Here is a 14,739-nt window from a genome sequence, read left to right as displayed (position 1 = left end):
TGTAAAACATTTTTAAACTTTTGAATATTACTTTGATCAAAATAAATCTTGCTAAAGTCTAGTCAGTGTCTAGCAATGCACCTGCAGATACATTATTTTTTAGCAATACATGTTGTACTAAAAAACACCAAATATTTTAACAAATACAGTATTTAATTGAATTTTAGCGGGATTTTCTTACCTTCTGGTTAACTGCACCCTCTTATCTTCAGTATCCCAGTTTAGTTTAATTTTGTCTTATTATTTTCCCTCTGTTTTCTCTTTTGCGCTTCATTTTGCTGGCCGCCACTCGCGGTTGAATCTTTTTGCCTACTTCCGAAATACTTCTTCTGGCCAAACTGTGGCCTTCGCTGTGATGCAAGCCTAAAATTTTGCTCATTTGGCCTGCCGCCATGTCCTGCCATACGTGTCTTTTCCACCGCACACCAGCTACGAATTTCACGGGAGCTCAAATATCTCAAGTATTGCTCAATTTCTTAATTCAAAGAAATCTTGTATTTAAGGCAGCAACATTGGTTCGCATTATTTCATCGTCAGGTCTTTTGCAGAATAACAAATTAAAAATTTGGATTTTCTGCAAAACAAAATCAGTCAGTTCTTTAACTTTAAACTGATACATGTTAAAATATTCTGCCTCCAGCTTAGTCCTTTCTTTTGCAATCGGAAACGTATTTCTAAATATTTCAGATTTATAGGTGTCGCTCGCTGGCTCACCGAGCACAAATTTTCCAATGCATTTATACCAGCTAGAAGATTGTCCTCTTAAAGCAGCAGTTGTTACTGTAACTTTCTGCAGTTCTGTAACTGGATACAGTACGGAATGCGAATTTAACTATTGAAGGAAATTATCCACTGAGGCTCTCACATCGAAAGTCACTTAGCGAGTTAATCACACAGAAACGTAAGAATGGTGTAAAATACCGTTTTATTCAGACCTCAAATAATTGAACAGAGGAAATTCTCAGGCTTGCAAACCCAGCCAACATTTATGGCGTAACTCAAAAAGTAAGGAATTCAAATTTAAACTAAATCTAAATCTTAAATTAGCCAAATTCTGCACAGAAATAATTAGCGCTCAAGTTGGTTCAAACCTATACCAGCGCCACAAACCGGTTTGGCAAGAATAAACTAACACCGAAATCAGACTGCTAACGTAGAATATATACTAACGTAGCCGTCAGCAAGGGGAATGGGATCTATCTAAGGCATCTAAAAACCTTCGTTTAAATACTCTCTCTTTCTACCTGATGCAAACATATCCGAGCTAAAATTAGTCCTCTGGCAGGAAAACGGAAAGGAGAAATGATAGTAAAGTAACCATAAAATAACTGGTTAGATAAAATAAATAAATACTTTACAACCTCTTAAGTGTTCTTTGAATTGTGATCATCTGTCTAAATAGGACAATTTTGACCCGGTTAACTCCCTTTGACATCAAAGTTAGAAAGCGCTAAAAGATCGCGGAATGAATCTGCAGTCTGACATCATCGTATAAACATTTGGTAATAAGCGAATAGAGTTTTGTATTTGGTCTTTTGTATTGTTACAGATTGCATTTCAAAATATCCAGTTCTGTGTCAGGTCAAAATTAGGGAAGTTTGATGCCACTCTACATGTATAATAATGTCGAATTAAAAAAGTAGAGAAGATTAAGTTATTTAACTAAGCGGTACGAATATCCGGATTCTTCCAAGCTTTGTTTCTAAAATGCATCATAATTGAAAGTTACTAAACAAAAACTAGAGGCGAACAAAAAATGTTTTAAATAGTAAAAGGTAGAAAGACAAAAATGGTAAACAAGTAGTATCAACACAAAGGTTAATCTTTTTTATTTAGAGCTTCAAAATGGAATTTGTCAAGAGAAACGTGTCCTGAAGCTTCGAACAATGTTGATTAACTAGACCAGTTAAAACAAGTTTCGTTCCGGCTAATTCACTGAGACTTAGAACGGAATAACGTAATTAAATCGTCAAAAGTAATTTGAAGACTGATGGGAGAAACCTTCAAAAATGGGCGTCCATCAGTCAACTCGCTAATACCTACCGTTCTCCAACACTCACTTTTCCAACCGGTAATGTTTTCCTGCCTATATATAACGTACTTTTTTTTTTCGATGAATTTTCTTTAGTAGTAGGTGTGTGTTTGGACGTTTGCTGCAGAATCCCAGGCGTGCAAGTGCAAGTCCGTATTATCAGATAAAAGTATGGTGTTGGTGATCATTTGCTGTTGCTACTATCTAAAGGTACATTTGTGCTGTCTAATTTTGCAAGTCTTTTCCCTTTTCATTCATCAGATACTAAATTGTTTTACATCGCTGCCTGCTAGACGTTGAACTGAATATTGTTGTACCACTTTGCGGAAACATCACTGGGCTTGAACATGCAGCTTTCAAGTTAAACGCAATTTAGGAAGCTGAAGTATCTTGTTCTGACAGCATATTCATACTGTTTTGGAAGAGTTAAAATCCTTAAGAATGCTTTTTAGGAAAATTTCATCGTTGTTACCTGTGTACTCTAGATTAGATACTCCGACCGCAAGAACCAAATACTCGGTTTCTCGATACATAAAGTTCTTACGTGCATGCCAAGCTTAATATCCTTTTCAGATCACACGGAATCGGTGATATGTGATGACTTATCACGGATTTCATATGACGCATTGATGAAAACCATCAAATAATATAGTTTCTTATTGCTTCAATCTCTAACTGAATTACACACTGGTTTTAGGGGTTTCTTCTTGTGAATTGCGTCTATTGAACTGTATGAAGGTGAAACGTTGTATGAATCATAAAATTAGCAAAGCAACAACCTTGTGTTTGGTTTAGATTTTAGTCAAGACTCTATCAATTTCTAGGCAAATTAGGTACAGGTCCCTCTGCATCAGAAGCAAAGAAATCAACTTCTGAAAATGAGGGAATCCCTCAACCACTTGGAATGGCGAAGCATAAACCAAATGCGCGCAAACGATCCATACTGGAAGAACTTTATTGAAATTCGGTTGGTAGCAAAAATCAAGACAATAGAAACACGCCAAAGTAATCTTTGCTTCTGATGAAGAGAGACCTGCACCTGATTGTCTCGATATCAATGATATCTTAACAAAAATCTACGCCAAACACGGTAAAGTTTGTTCCTTTGCTAATTTTATGTTTTACTTTGACGTGTTTCTCTTTTGTGTTGAATACGTGACATTTTGCTATTCAATCACGCAGATACCAGATCGTGAATTCAATAGGAATTTGTCTTGTAGGCAGGCAGTGGAGGACATCAAGCTCCAAAGTTTTATCCATGTGTTCGAATGATATCCGATAAACTGTGCTGAAGATTCTAGTAAAACCCTTCTCTAATTTTTAATCATAGGAGGTCCCCGCTTCTCTACCCTGAATCTTGCGATATTCGCAAGTTGTAGCATAGTGAAATTACAGTATACAATACAACTATTCAAGGATTAAGTTATCTGATCAGCGGCAATCGTAAGAGTTAGGAAGATTATCAAGGATATTTTGCTTTTCCTTGTGGAAAATCATAATTGAGAATATATGTGAATATAGCAGAGTTTAGCAAACTTTTAATAGGCAGTTATTTTAATTATTAGAATTCTGCAATGTTTGAATAAAATTAAATATACAACACTGTCATATCCCAAAAATGAATATTCCGTTCATCCGATTATAGAACACAATGCTAAATCATCGCCAGGTTTTGCACTGACTTTTCTTCGCCGTATTAACTGCTTACCGTTTTACGATAACATGGTTATGCACGGTGTTTTGTATTAAATTAACTGTTTACGTATTGAGATTTAATAACTTATTTTGTAAAGTCATTAAATTTTCTAATTTTTAAAATATGTAATCGAATTTAGAATTTAATTTTCTTTTTTCTTTTTTTAATGTTAGGATTCAAGACATCCTCAAAAACCAGTGTAAAATCATCTTCCAAATGAATAGTCCAGAATTTCAGTGGTGCTTAATGCTGCTTAGGATATTAAGAATTCATTTGCAAGTGGTGAGTTGCTTACAAAATCAAATATTATTAATTATAATTTTATAATCTATCAAGAACAGTACTTATGTAATTTTATAATCAATATTTATTTATTTTGTTGGTGTTTTTGTTTCACCTTAGGAGAAATATATGTTCAGTAATTCATTTCAAAAGCCATGAGTATTCATTCGTCCAAAGGGTAATTCATTCAACCGCTATCATTAAGATTTCTTCGTAAAATTTCAGCAAGATAAATTGACATGTGCACTTTTATAGAGTTAGTTTTTATTAGGTTTTGCGAAGCAGAAGAATTCGAATAGCTAATGTTCCAATTAGTGGCTGTGCTAATAACTTATATCACTAGAACTGCATTGGACAATGAAAATTTTTCCTTATTTCCTCCCCACTTAAATGGCGAATCAGAAGAGATACGACTCAGCTGATCAAAATTTATATAATGACGAATTATCCTCCACCACATCTCTGTTCGGACGTCACTGTAGACTTAGAAGGTTTTTTAAGAGCCAGAAAGCGCGAGAAATCAACTGTTCTTGAAACAATAAAGTTAAGAATCGTATTTATGTAACTTTATAAACAATATTTATTTATTTTGTTGGTGTTTTGGTTTTATCTAAGCAGAAAGATATATTCAATAATTCATTTCAAAAGCCTACAATGACTATTCATTCATCCAGTGGGTAATTTATTTAGCCTCTATCATTAGGGTTTCTTCGTAAGATTTCAGCAAAATAAATTGACATATGTACATTTGTAGAGTTTTATTCTACAAAGGACATCTTCCAACTGTTAGCTTATTAACTGCGAAATTTTATTCTCTCGATTTACATTTAATGCTGGGTGTCTAGATTGAAATAGAGACTGGAAATTGGAATATAGATGGAATCTGCCGTGAGCCCCAAATGGAGATCGACATTCAAGTAGCCCTCACCGGAAAAAAAATTCACATTGGCAATAAATAGTTAGTAAATATAATATAAAACCATTAGAGAAAACGGCAGTACACAGGAGTTGTAAATTATGTACATAATAATATTATATATCGCGTTTTGAAAATGTTTAAATCTTGAAACTCAGTAAAATTTTACTTCTTCTCACAAATAATACTCTCCAGCTCACTCATTTAACAACTACTACTCAACAACTCAATCAAAAGCTTGAGAAAGGTTTAAACAACAATGTGAAAAAGTAACCACTGTTGCCACGTAATTTAAGTTATCAAATTTCCGCTACTAAGACAAATCCTCAAACGGAGATCATGGCAGTTAATAGGTTAAAGTATAAGCCACTTCCCCCACGAGACTTCGCATGGAGGAATGCGAAAATTCGTCTTATCATTATTATTACTGAAAGTCAAATATTATACACTAAGGAAACACATATTCCTTTGTAAAAAGAATGCACATTCAATTTTCAAAAAAGGCACTAGTTCAATACTTTTTCAGAAACTGCATAAATAACCTTCGGGAAAATAAAATGCCTTAACTGCAGATGATAGATAAAACTCTCGTTTATAAAGAATTATGGATTTTTTGTGATTTAATGTAAGTAATAAAGCTAATCCAATTTTCCAATGCCAAGAATCGTAGTGGTAGTTTTTCTTATTTAAATGGAATTCCACTTCTTCACAAAAACATATTTCTCCTTGCATAGCATTTATTTTATGAATAATTCAGAAGTGATTTGTATAAAAACTCAAAGGAGCATTGATGGACTCGCAATGGCCATCAACACTCTTCGCGTCAAGTCATTTCATAAGGATATGGATCTCAACGGATATTTATTATCACTATAAAATCTGCGAATCGGATTTCCACCTTCTCTTTTTTTCTGTTATGGACAATTGTTATCAGAAATTTTAGGCAAAAATCTCATGAATGAAAACAGATATTTTATTAGATTTTTTGCAGTTTCGCAAGTTATTTTATGAATTCCTGTTAAAATAGTTTTGCAAGTGTTTGTATTTAATTACGTGACTACTCTACTCTGTTTTTACTTCTTACAATAACCCTTTAATATGCATTTATTAGGTAAATAGTACGTCTTATTCAATGCCTAAATTTATGAACACGAATAAACAAATAAAAAAAAATAATTATAATACTATGAATACGAATAACAAATAAAATATAATGAAAACAATAATAAATAAACAAAAGAGTCAAACATTTATTGGTTCATAAAAACTGAGAATCTACGAGCCGATCTCTAATCTACGGTGTCTCTAAAATATACACCATACAGGGTAGTTGAATGTTAACGAATGTTAGCTTTGGATATTAACGACAAAAATAAAATATATTGAAACATAGACGAGAATAATTAACAAAGCACAGAAAAATTTTCTTTTCTTGAATCCTGTTACAGTGTATTTATTGAATGTACTGTATTGAATATGATACAAGTATGGTAAGCCTAAATTATATTTAGACAATATTTTAGCTTCGCATTTTTTACAAACTTATATTTTGAAATATATATTAAATTTGGCATTTACTAAACGATCGTACTTTAGTTTTCACTAGAATGTATTACTTTTCTCAGGCCTCTTAATTCACAAGTAATTTTACAAATATGTCGAAATGCTAGACATCTATATCTGACGAAACGTTAGAAATAATTTTCTGGTGAAATATATGTATACGCTTCAGAATTTCTGTTAGATTGCTGGTATTAATTTCAGTTTCAGTATTTTAGATTTCACCCTACTTCTTCATTTCCAATTCACAGTGATATTGCTGGAGATCTGAGCTCCCAATTTTGTATGCAAAATTTTTCTGCATGGAAATTGAGCATTTCTTTTTCTAATATCTGAAGACTGGCGACTTAAATATTAGCATAAATAAATATTTAAACGACCTTCTGGGTATAGTTAAAAATTTGGGCGGAATTAAAGTGTTTGATTTTCGAGTCTATATTTTTTTTTTACTATTTAGATAGAATATTTTAACTACGATTATGGTTAACTTTAGTTTCCATATTTTGATTTCTTTGCATGTTATTATCTCACTTTGATTATAATTTATAAGATTTATTTTTCTATTTCTACATCTGTAAGTTAGCGTTTTAAGTCCCTTCTCCCCCCCCCCAAGAGAGAATAATTAGAGAGGAAATATTTCGTCAACAGAAAAAGTAATGCATGGTTCTATAAAAATAAAATGTTCAAAATTGCTTTATGAAAAGCAGCTGGGGGAAAAATATGCCTTTATAAGAAAAAAATAATTTAATCGGATATCCAGAGAGAATATATAACATCCTATGCATAATGCGATTTTCCCTTACTTAATGTTTTTGTTTTCTTTTCTTTTACAAATTTTCTTACACATTTATTAAAATTGCGTGTTTGGAGATAAGAATAATTTAAATGTATATATACATAGATGTATATGTGTGTGTGATACATATGTAATAAATAATTTTGAAGATGATCGATCGAAGATGTTGAATAAATATTTTTATGGGGATGACGTAAAACATGATGACGGAGCTTGAAGTGGTTGCAAATAATTTGCACCAACGCAATAATTACTAGTAATAGATAAATCCAGTTTTAGTAAACTTCCTTCCGAATACTTTCCAGAGTTATTAGGCTTGTCGAAGCAGTAAACGTTAGAGTTATGTAATGCCCTTGTCTAGATTCGAATTTCGGACCTTTCGATTGCTATCCGGACGTGCTTCCTATTACACTAAGAAACCTTACGACATTACCTTTAAGAAATTCATATAAATAAATTACGTACCGTATATGACCCGCTTTTCTTACCTTTTGAGTCATTCACTCGAAGATTTTTCCCAGGCTTTTTAACAATGGTATCCTGAAATGACAAGCGATAAGGAAAACAATAGTGTATGGGGGGAAATGTTTGAAGAAGTAAATAATTCTGCAAAGAGGCTGCATTGTACTCAATGCAGTTATGCAGCAGAATGTTATTCTAGGGTTAGGAGAAGAGGGGAACACAATTTTGGGGTAAGAAGGCACTTCCGACCAGAGAGAATTCGCCGGATTAAGGAGTCGGATGTTTTCTCTGCCATGATTTCGAAGTGAACATTGACGGCTTTAGTAAATTGCATTTGCTTTAGTTCAAATACAGCTGGTCTAGCGTTATTTTAGCAGTAAATATAGCTTCCGCGAAACGAAACAAACACAGTTTTGGTTTCAACCGCAAAGTGATTCAGTTTGCGAAAGAAACTCGAAATCGTGTTGCAGCAAGGATATTTGATGTTTGTAAAAGTTCCATATGTGTGTGAAAGAAAAATGAAATCGCAGACATCAATATGGCAAAGAATAAATGCACTTCGCGTAAAGGAGTAACGAAGTGGCCTATCCTAGTAAAAGGTGTTGCGAACTGGGTCCTAGACTATAGCCAGAATGGATTAATTGTTACGAGAAACAGTCTACGTTTATTTGCCTTAAAATGGGCAAAAAAAGAATGCAACATTAAAGTTACATTTAAGTTGGTGTAGTCAATTTACTACTTGGAGCAGTGTAGTTCTACGAGAAAAAACAAACTGTTTCGCAACAGCTTCCAAAAGATTTTTCAACGAATTGGTAAGTTTTCAAAAGTGTGCTATTGACCTACGAAGGAAAAAAAATTATTTACTGTCACATATTGAAAATATGGATGAAACTCCAGCAATGTCTCTAGAATGGGAAATAAACAAGTGATGCGAAAGAAACAAAAGCGGTTCAATAAAAACAACAAAAAAATCCCCCCCCCCTCATCTTAATGCTTAGCGGACGATAAAAAAATTAAAACCCATGGTTATTTTTAAAAGAAAGACTATGCCAAAATGTTATTTCTGAAATGGTGTTCATTCATTCATTCGTGTTCATGAGAAAGGATGGATGAACGGAAACCGTGTGAAATTGTGGATACGATATATTCGGCTAACGGTTCCTGTTGTCTTAAAGAATCCAGTCTTAAAGAAAAAAATTGAAGAAACTTAAAGAAAATTTAAAACGACAGTGTAATGCGTAGATGTTAGAAGTGTGAAAAAAAAGCATTTACGAAATGAAGCGAAATGCCTCATGCCGGTCTAGAAATAGTGTGTGAGTGAATTATAAAAGCATGGAATAAATTTAAACCCGGCATGATTCAAAAGTCATTTAAAAAATGTGGTATATCTGACAATCTAGATGGAACGGCAGATGATTATTCATTTATAGATCGGAGTAATTGTGATGGAAACCGAATTTGATGATGTGCCTGACGAAATAATGGAAGACGAATATGACGAACTTTTCATGTTATTTGATAAGGAAAATTTCTAAGTTCATAAAGTATGTCATTTCTTTTAAATGAACAGCATTTAGGTACATGTATAAATCTAATTTTTGTATGCTCAACGTTTTCTTATTTTTAAATCTATCATTTTTATATCTGGCGTATAACACGCACTCGTAAATTTCGATATTATTTTTTGCATTAAAAATCTTGTTATAGCTCGGAATATGCTGTATATTAATATCCGAGTTGTGCGAGTTCCCCTGTCTCCCCCCTCGTAACATGCAAGAGACCGTTGTGATATTGCAGACACAGTAAACATCTCATATAGGACAGGAAGAATAATATTTGCATCGTGTGGGCGGGTTCTGTTTTACATGAAGTACTAAGTGTGTAAATAGAGACCGACTGCTATTTTCAGATGTGCGGATATTTGATAGGCGCCGTAATTATTCTCCAAATAGAGCAAAATTGCTCACGCAATCTGTGAATGAATTATATGCAAGGAACTCATCTTTTATTAAAATGTGCTTAAAAAAAGGCCTTTATGTTCCACTAGAATTTTCGTTTCTTCAAAAACCATCATTACAGCTTTCAACTTCGGTTCAACTGGCCGTTTTCCGCCTTCTTGCAAATTGCTGTTACGAGGCAAGTTAATTTTAACATTCAGTTTATAATATTAAAAGTGTTTTGGAGTTATTGAATTGTATGACATTTTGTGCTCCACCCTGTACATTTCGCGAGAAAGCATACTTTAGTCATCATGTCATTTCGACTGTTTTCTAAACACAAAAAAATATATTTCTTAGATTAGCTATTTCAATAAACAAAGAACGAAAATTATGACATATTTTACACTTCCACGAGTAGATACGGCATCCACTAAATACTCCATACTGGCTTAATGCCGTTTCCAAGTATCTGTCATCCAAAGAACACGTCTCATTGGCTAGTGACAGTTGTGGAAAAGATAGCTAAGCTGGAGACCGCGCATTTAACTACTGCACAAGAAAAGTTCTTGACACGAGGAAAGTGCATTTGCTTTTTGTGGCCTATCATAGTTAAAAGTTTAATTAATCAACAATAAAATTGCATGTAGAAAAATAAGTGAACTAGATTACTTTAATAACAGGAAGATCTACCAATCTGTTTCAAATACTAATAAATGGTTTCTGTTTTGTCGTCTTTAAGGTGGAATATAAAAATATGGACAAATATCACATCTTAGCTAACGAGGGACACTGATTGGAAAAGCTATGAAGAAAGTTATTTTTATGTAAATACAGCACATCGAAAAAAGGCAGTTATACGTACCGATGAGAATCTGAAGAAACTGATGATGTTAACATCGGACCGTCAAATTCATTATTGACATGCTGATGGCAAATTTCGCCGTCTCAAGAGGGTTGAAAACTCCTTTTTGACAGTACTCAGATTAAAGCAAAAATATCATGCGAATAACGATTACTGGAGATATTAAGGAAAAAAAGAAAAATTTGCAGTTTATTGAAATTATTGAAGTCTCCATAATGGTACTTGCATTATAAACAAAAATTCTAGTATAATATACAGCAGCAACCCGTTGCTGCTATATAACGATAACCTACAGATAAAAATTGGTGCGTATTTCTTCCTGGAGAAAACTTTTTGTTGCGTGTTATGCTATAACGGAAAAAATCCAAACAATACTATTGTCAGATAATACCACGTGAAAATTCTAATACTATTCTAGATATTATAAATTTCTAGCTTTGTTTAAGTAACATATTGTCATTTCCCTGGGTAGAGTCTTTCTGTCATTGGCGAATTTTCGCCCTCATCTAGTTTTTTTACCTATTAGAACTAAACATCGAAGTACATTTTAACCTAAAAGTAAGTTATCGGCTTCTACTTTTCACTGACTTAAAATAATTAAAAATTCGCAACTGATGTATCCGTAGCAGCTTTGTGGGGTTGAGACGCAGCAATTAATTACAATGCAGTTATTATTAGTCTAATTACTAATACACCAAGCAATATGTGTTAAAGTAACAGCAATTAAAATTAATTATGTCATCAACTCATTTCTCCCTAATTACATCGATTTGAATAGTTTAGGTTTGGAGTCGTTTTCGGCAAACTAATGACAAGAGTATGGTATACTCGCTTCTAGCTAGAAATTCTTTGTAAATCTCCTACCTTTACGTACTTTACTACCTTGAAGTAGTAATGTACGTCTTCTTAAGCACACAATGCGTTGCATAACTTGAATTGAGAAGCAGAGGAAGGAGAAGGCTGTTTAGCGTCAATAACGAAATATACTATAAAGCAATGAAAATTCATTAATTCATTCAACAACGTTTAATTTATTTTAAATAACGCAATTAAGCTTAATATATATTAGTACATTTTCGTAGATCTTACGAAGAGTTTTGTAACAGCTCCATTTCTCCTAAGAAAGAACTCGTCCTTTTGCAGCTTTTTACCCATTTTCGTACACAAAATGGCTTATTCAAAACCGCGAAGTTTCAGTCGATTGAGTATCAGAAATATTTGAGATGTTTTGTCACCGATCAGCAAAAGTGATGCTGTAAGGTATCAGTACTTGGTCGCCACTTTTGCTTAGTAATTCAGAGCTGGATCTTGTAAAGAATCCCGATTCTTTCATCATTGTTACCAACATATCTGGCCAAGTTAGGCAAACGTTTGCCAATATAAACATCGATATTTCCAGACTTCTTGGGGTCTTCGTGTTTGTCCTTGCATATTAATGCTAATACAAGCCAGTTTCTCTGGGTAGCACTGTATTGTTTTCCTTAAACACAAATATTTAAAGATGTGGTATCCTTAAATAGATGTCGTTAGATGTACTAAAAAACTTCAAAAGGTTTCACGGAAATAGAAATGAGAATTAACAATGGGGAAAATTTAGAAAACACCTTTTCTAATGTTTTTGTTTCAGAATTAAAGTGAAACAGATTAAAGATAATAAGGCTTCTTAATTCGGAAAATTTTTCAGTTGTAAACTTTCATTCAAAACTTATTCGCTATCATTTAATTAACAGTAAGTTAATAAATGTAGTTCAGCAGATAATTATTTAAATGAACTTGATTGCGTTAATAAAAAACATTTCCGGGAAATTACAGTTCTGCAGAATTATCTACGCTTACTGGAAAGTATAACACACTTTTTAATACAGAATGTCCCAAGATGAATTAATGTGTTTCTTCACGAAAATTAATGCGCGTAAAAACACAAATTAGAAAAAAAGGGGACTTATTACAAAGAATAAATTCTAGTATTTATTATCATATATCTCTAAGTATACGTTTTTACAGTGTAAAGAATTCCTAGTCGATACTGTCTGTCTCACGCTAAATAACTTGCAGTATTCTTAGTTCGTGGAAGAAATGGAGCAGTCGATTTGGGTCCTCAAATAATGATTTTATGCTACAATTTTGTTTTTTAAAAATTACTATAAGTTCATTTGTGGTCACTATAATGGTAAAAAAATTGAACGCTTACGCCCAGTACTCCCTTACTTTGCCAGGATAAATCGCAGTCAACTTTATCTTAGTCTAACTACATCTTCTTGCTACTTTTTTTTCCTTAAACCACCTCGACAAAAGTCCTTACCGGCCTTTATTTTCGCAACCTCTGATTGTAAACGTAGACTTCTAATTGTATGTTTTAAATAACGCAGTTATACTTATTTTGGCAATATCAAATTTTAAAGTATCACCTTTTGGGCAAATTACGAAATCTAACAATTTATGCTGTCCCCCAGTTCTTATACTTATATTTTGGGAAATTTTATACTCAAAATTCAAATGCAAAAAGGCTGACTTCTGTAAACGTTGACCGAAATATTTCATTTCAAAATTTGCGATTTTTGACCCGTTTTCTACTTGCCTTGAGAGGTCGGTTAATAAATAAACCGAAATAATTCGAAATCAGTTTTACCCTTTAAATTAATTTCGATTATGTTCTACTGAGATTTACTAGGGTGTAACATTCTTTAACTTATAATTTTTTTACAACTGGTATGCCAAAAGAAATTCAACGCAATTAATTTGCAAATTTTCAAACGCTAAATATGCATTGCTATTATTCTCACACACTTTTGTTACTTTAGAATTACTGTGTTATAAAACAAAAATTTCCTTAAATTAGAAATAATTATAATTTTATGCAAGTCAGGTTTTTCAGTTGGCTTTGTGCCAATACTAAAGCTCGTCAGTGTTCTCTAGAGCACGAATTTCAGAAGACTTTATGAACAAGATCGCCTTTTTCATAAAAATTATAATCAGATCATAAAATAATAAAGATAATCTTGTAAACACGTACTTAAATTAATCTATTAGCAAAAAAGAAACCATTTTATAATCTGATATTTTATTTTTTGTTAATCTATTAACAAAAAAGAAACCATTTTATAATATGATATTTTATTTTTAATTGCGCACAAATGTAAATATTTCGCTCTTCAGTTTGTGTACCACCTCTTAATGTGATTTCCAACTTTAAAATAAAATACCATGTTGGTTTTTGTCATGTAAAAATAACACCTCTTTGTGTTTTATTTTTTATAATGAGTACAACTTTTTCCGAAATAAAAACCAGGAAATCGCATAAAAATTCGGATTTTTGTAATTTTTTTAAAAATTGATTTTTTTTAAATTTTAAGATGCCAGAATGAATAGTTGCACCAGGCTGAATGAAGACTTTTGGGGTCATATTGTACAGTTGCTGGGTTTGCTAAAAATTGCAGTTTATATGCACGTCTGAACCACTGCTGAGTTAAAATACTTGACATATTCTCATCAACCCATTTCCCTTCCCTCCCCCCCAAAAAAGTTCTGAAATCTCTTTTCTTGAAGTTGATGCTTTTTACATTGCCCGAGTTTCTCGCGCTCTAAAATACGACATAATTTCATAAATTAGCATTACACATCTTTAAACAGTCGTAAAGTCCGTCACTAAGTTTTGTTGAAACTTTTGAATGCGGTACTTTTGACTGACGAACGTTGTATTTTCTGGGTATTAGGTGTTTCCCTTTGTTTTTATGTTCTAATTTTACAATTTATTTCATTTCTGAAATTCCTTGCATACTTCTTTCAATAACTTTCCTTCCTTTTCCTTCTTTGTTCGAAAAGACATGTGTCAATATAAAAATAACTATTTTTATTATTAAATATTTAAATAAACTTAATTATTTTTAACGCTTTAGCCATAAGAGCATTTTAAATACTATTTGAGTTGAAGGAAATTAAGATATTATAATTATAAATTTATAACATTTGATTACCATAATGTCACACTTTTGGGTTATTTTCCTAAATTCAATAAGGTTTGTTTCAGTTTGCTTCTATGTATCAGTATGAGAAAGGGTTTCATCACCCAATCATATTAAAACAAAGTGCCGAAACCGATTCGATGTATGTGCCGATCTCAGACTTCAGCATACCAGCATACATCCAAACGCAGAACAAACAGCTGTGCTAAAATCGTCAGCATCATCCTTCTT

General features: G+C 32.6%; 1 long non-coding RNA gene across 1 annotated transcript in view; it reads left to right on the top strand.

Annotated features, from left to right (window-relative positions):
* LOC146992778 (uncharacterized) overlaps positions 1–14,739 on the top strand; it is a 502,220-nt gene that overhangs the window by 409,367 nt on the left and 78,114 nt on the right. The window contains exon 4 of the long non-coding RNA XR_015038827.1: positions 3,902–4,010. This is a non-coding gene — a long non-coding RNA (uncharacterized LOC146992778). The remainder of the gene's footprint in view (positions 1–3,901; positions 4,011–14,739) is intronic.

Source organism: Stegodyphus dumicola, chromosome X2 (assembly GCF_044657685.1).
Source record: "Stegodyphus dumicola isolate Sdum_Otavi_A_Nest chromosome X2, ASM4465768v1".
Taxonomy (NCBI): domain Eukaryota; kingdom Metazoa; phylum Arthropoda; class Arachnida; order Araneae; family Eresidae; genus Stegodyphus; species Stegodyphus dumicola.
Note: the sequence above shows the minus strand (reverse complement) of the source record. Positions and strands in the feature narration are given on the sequence as shown.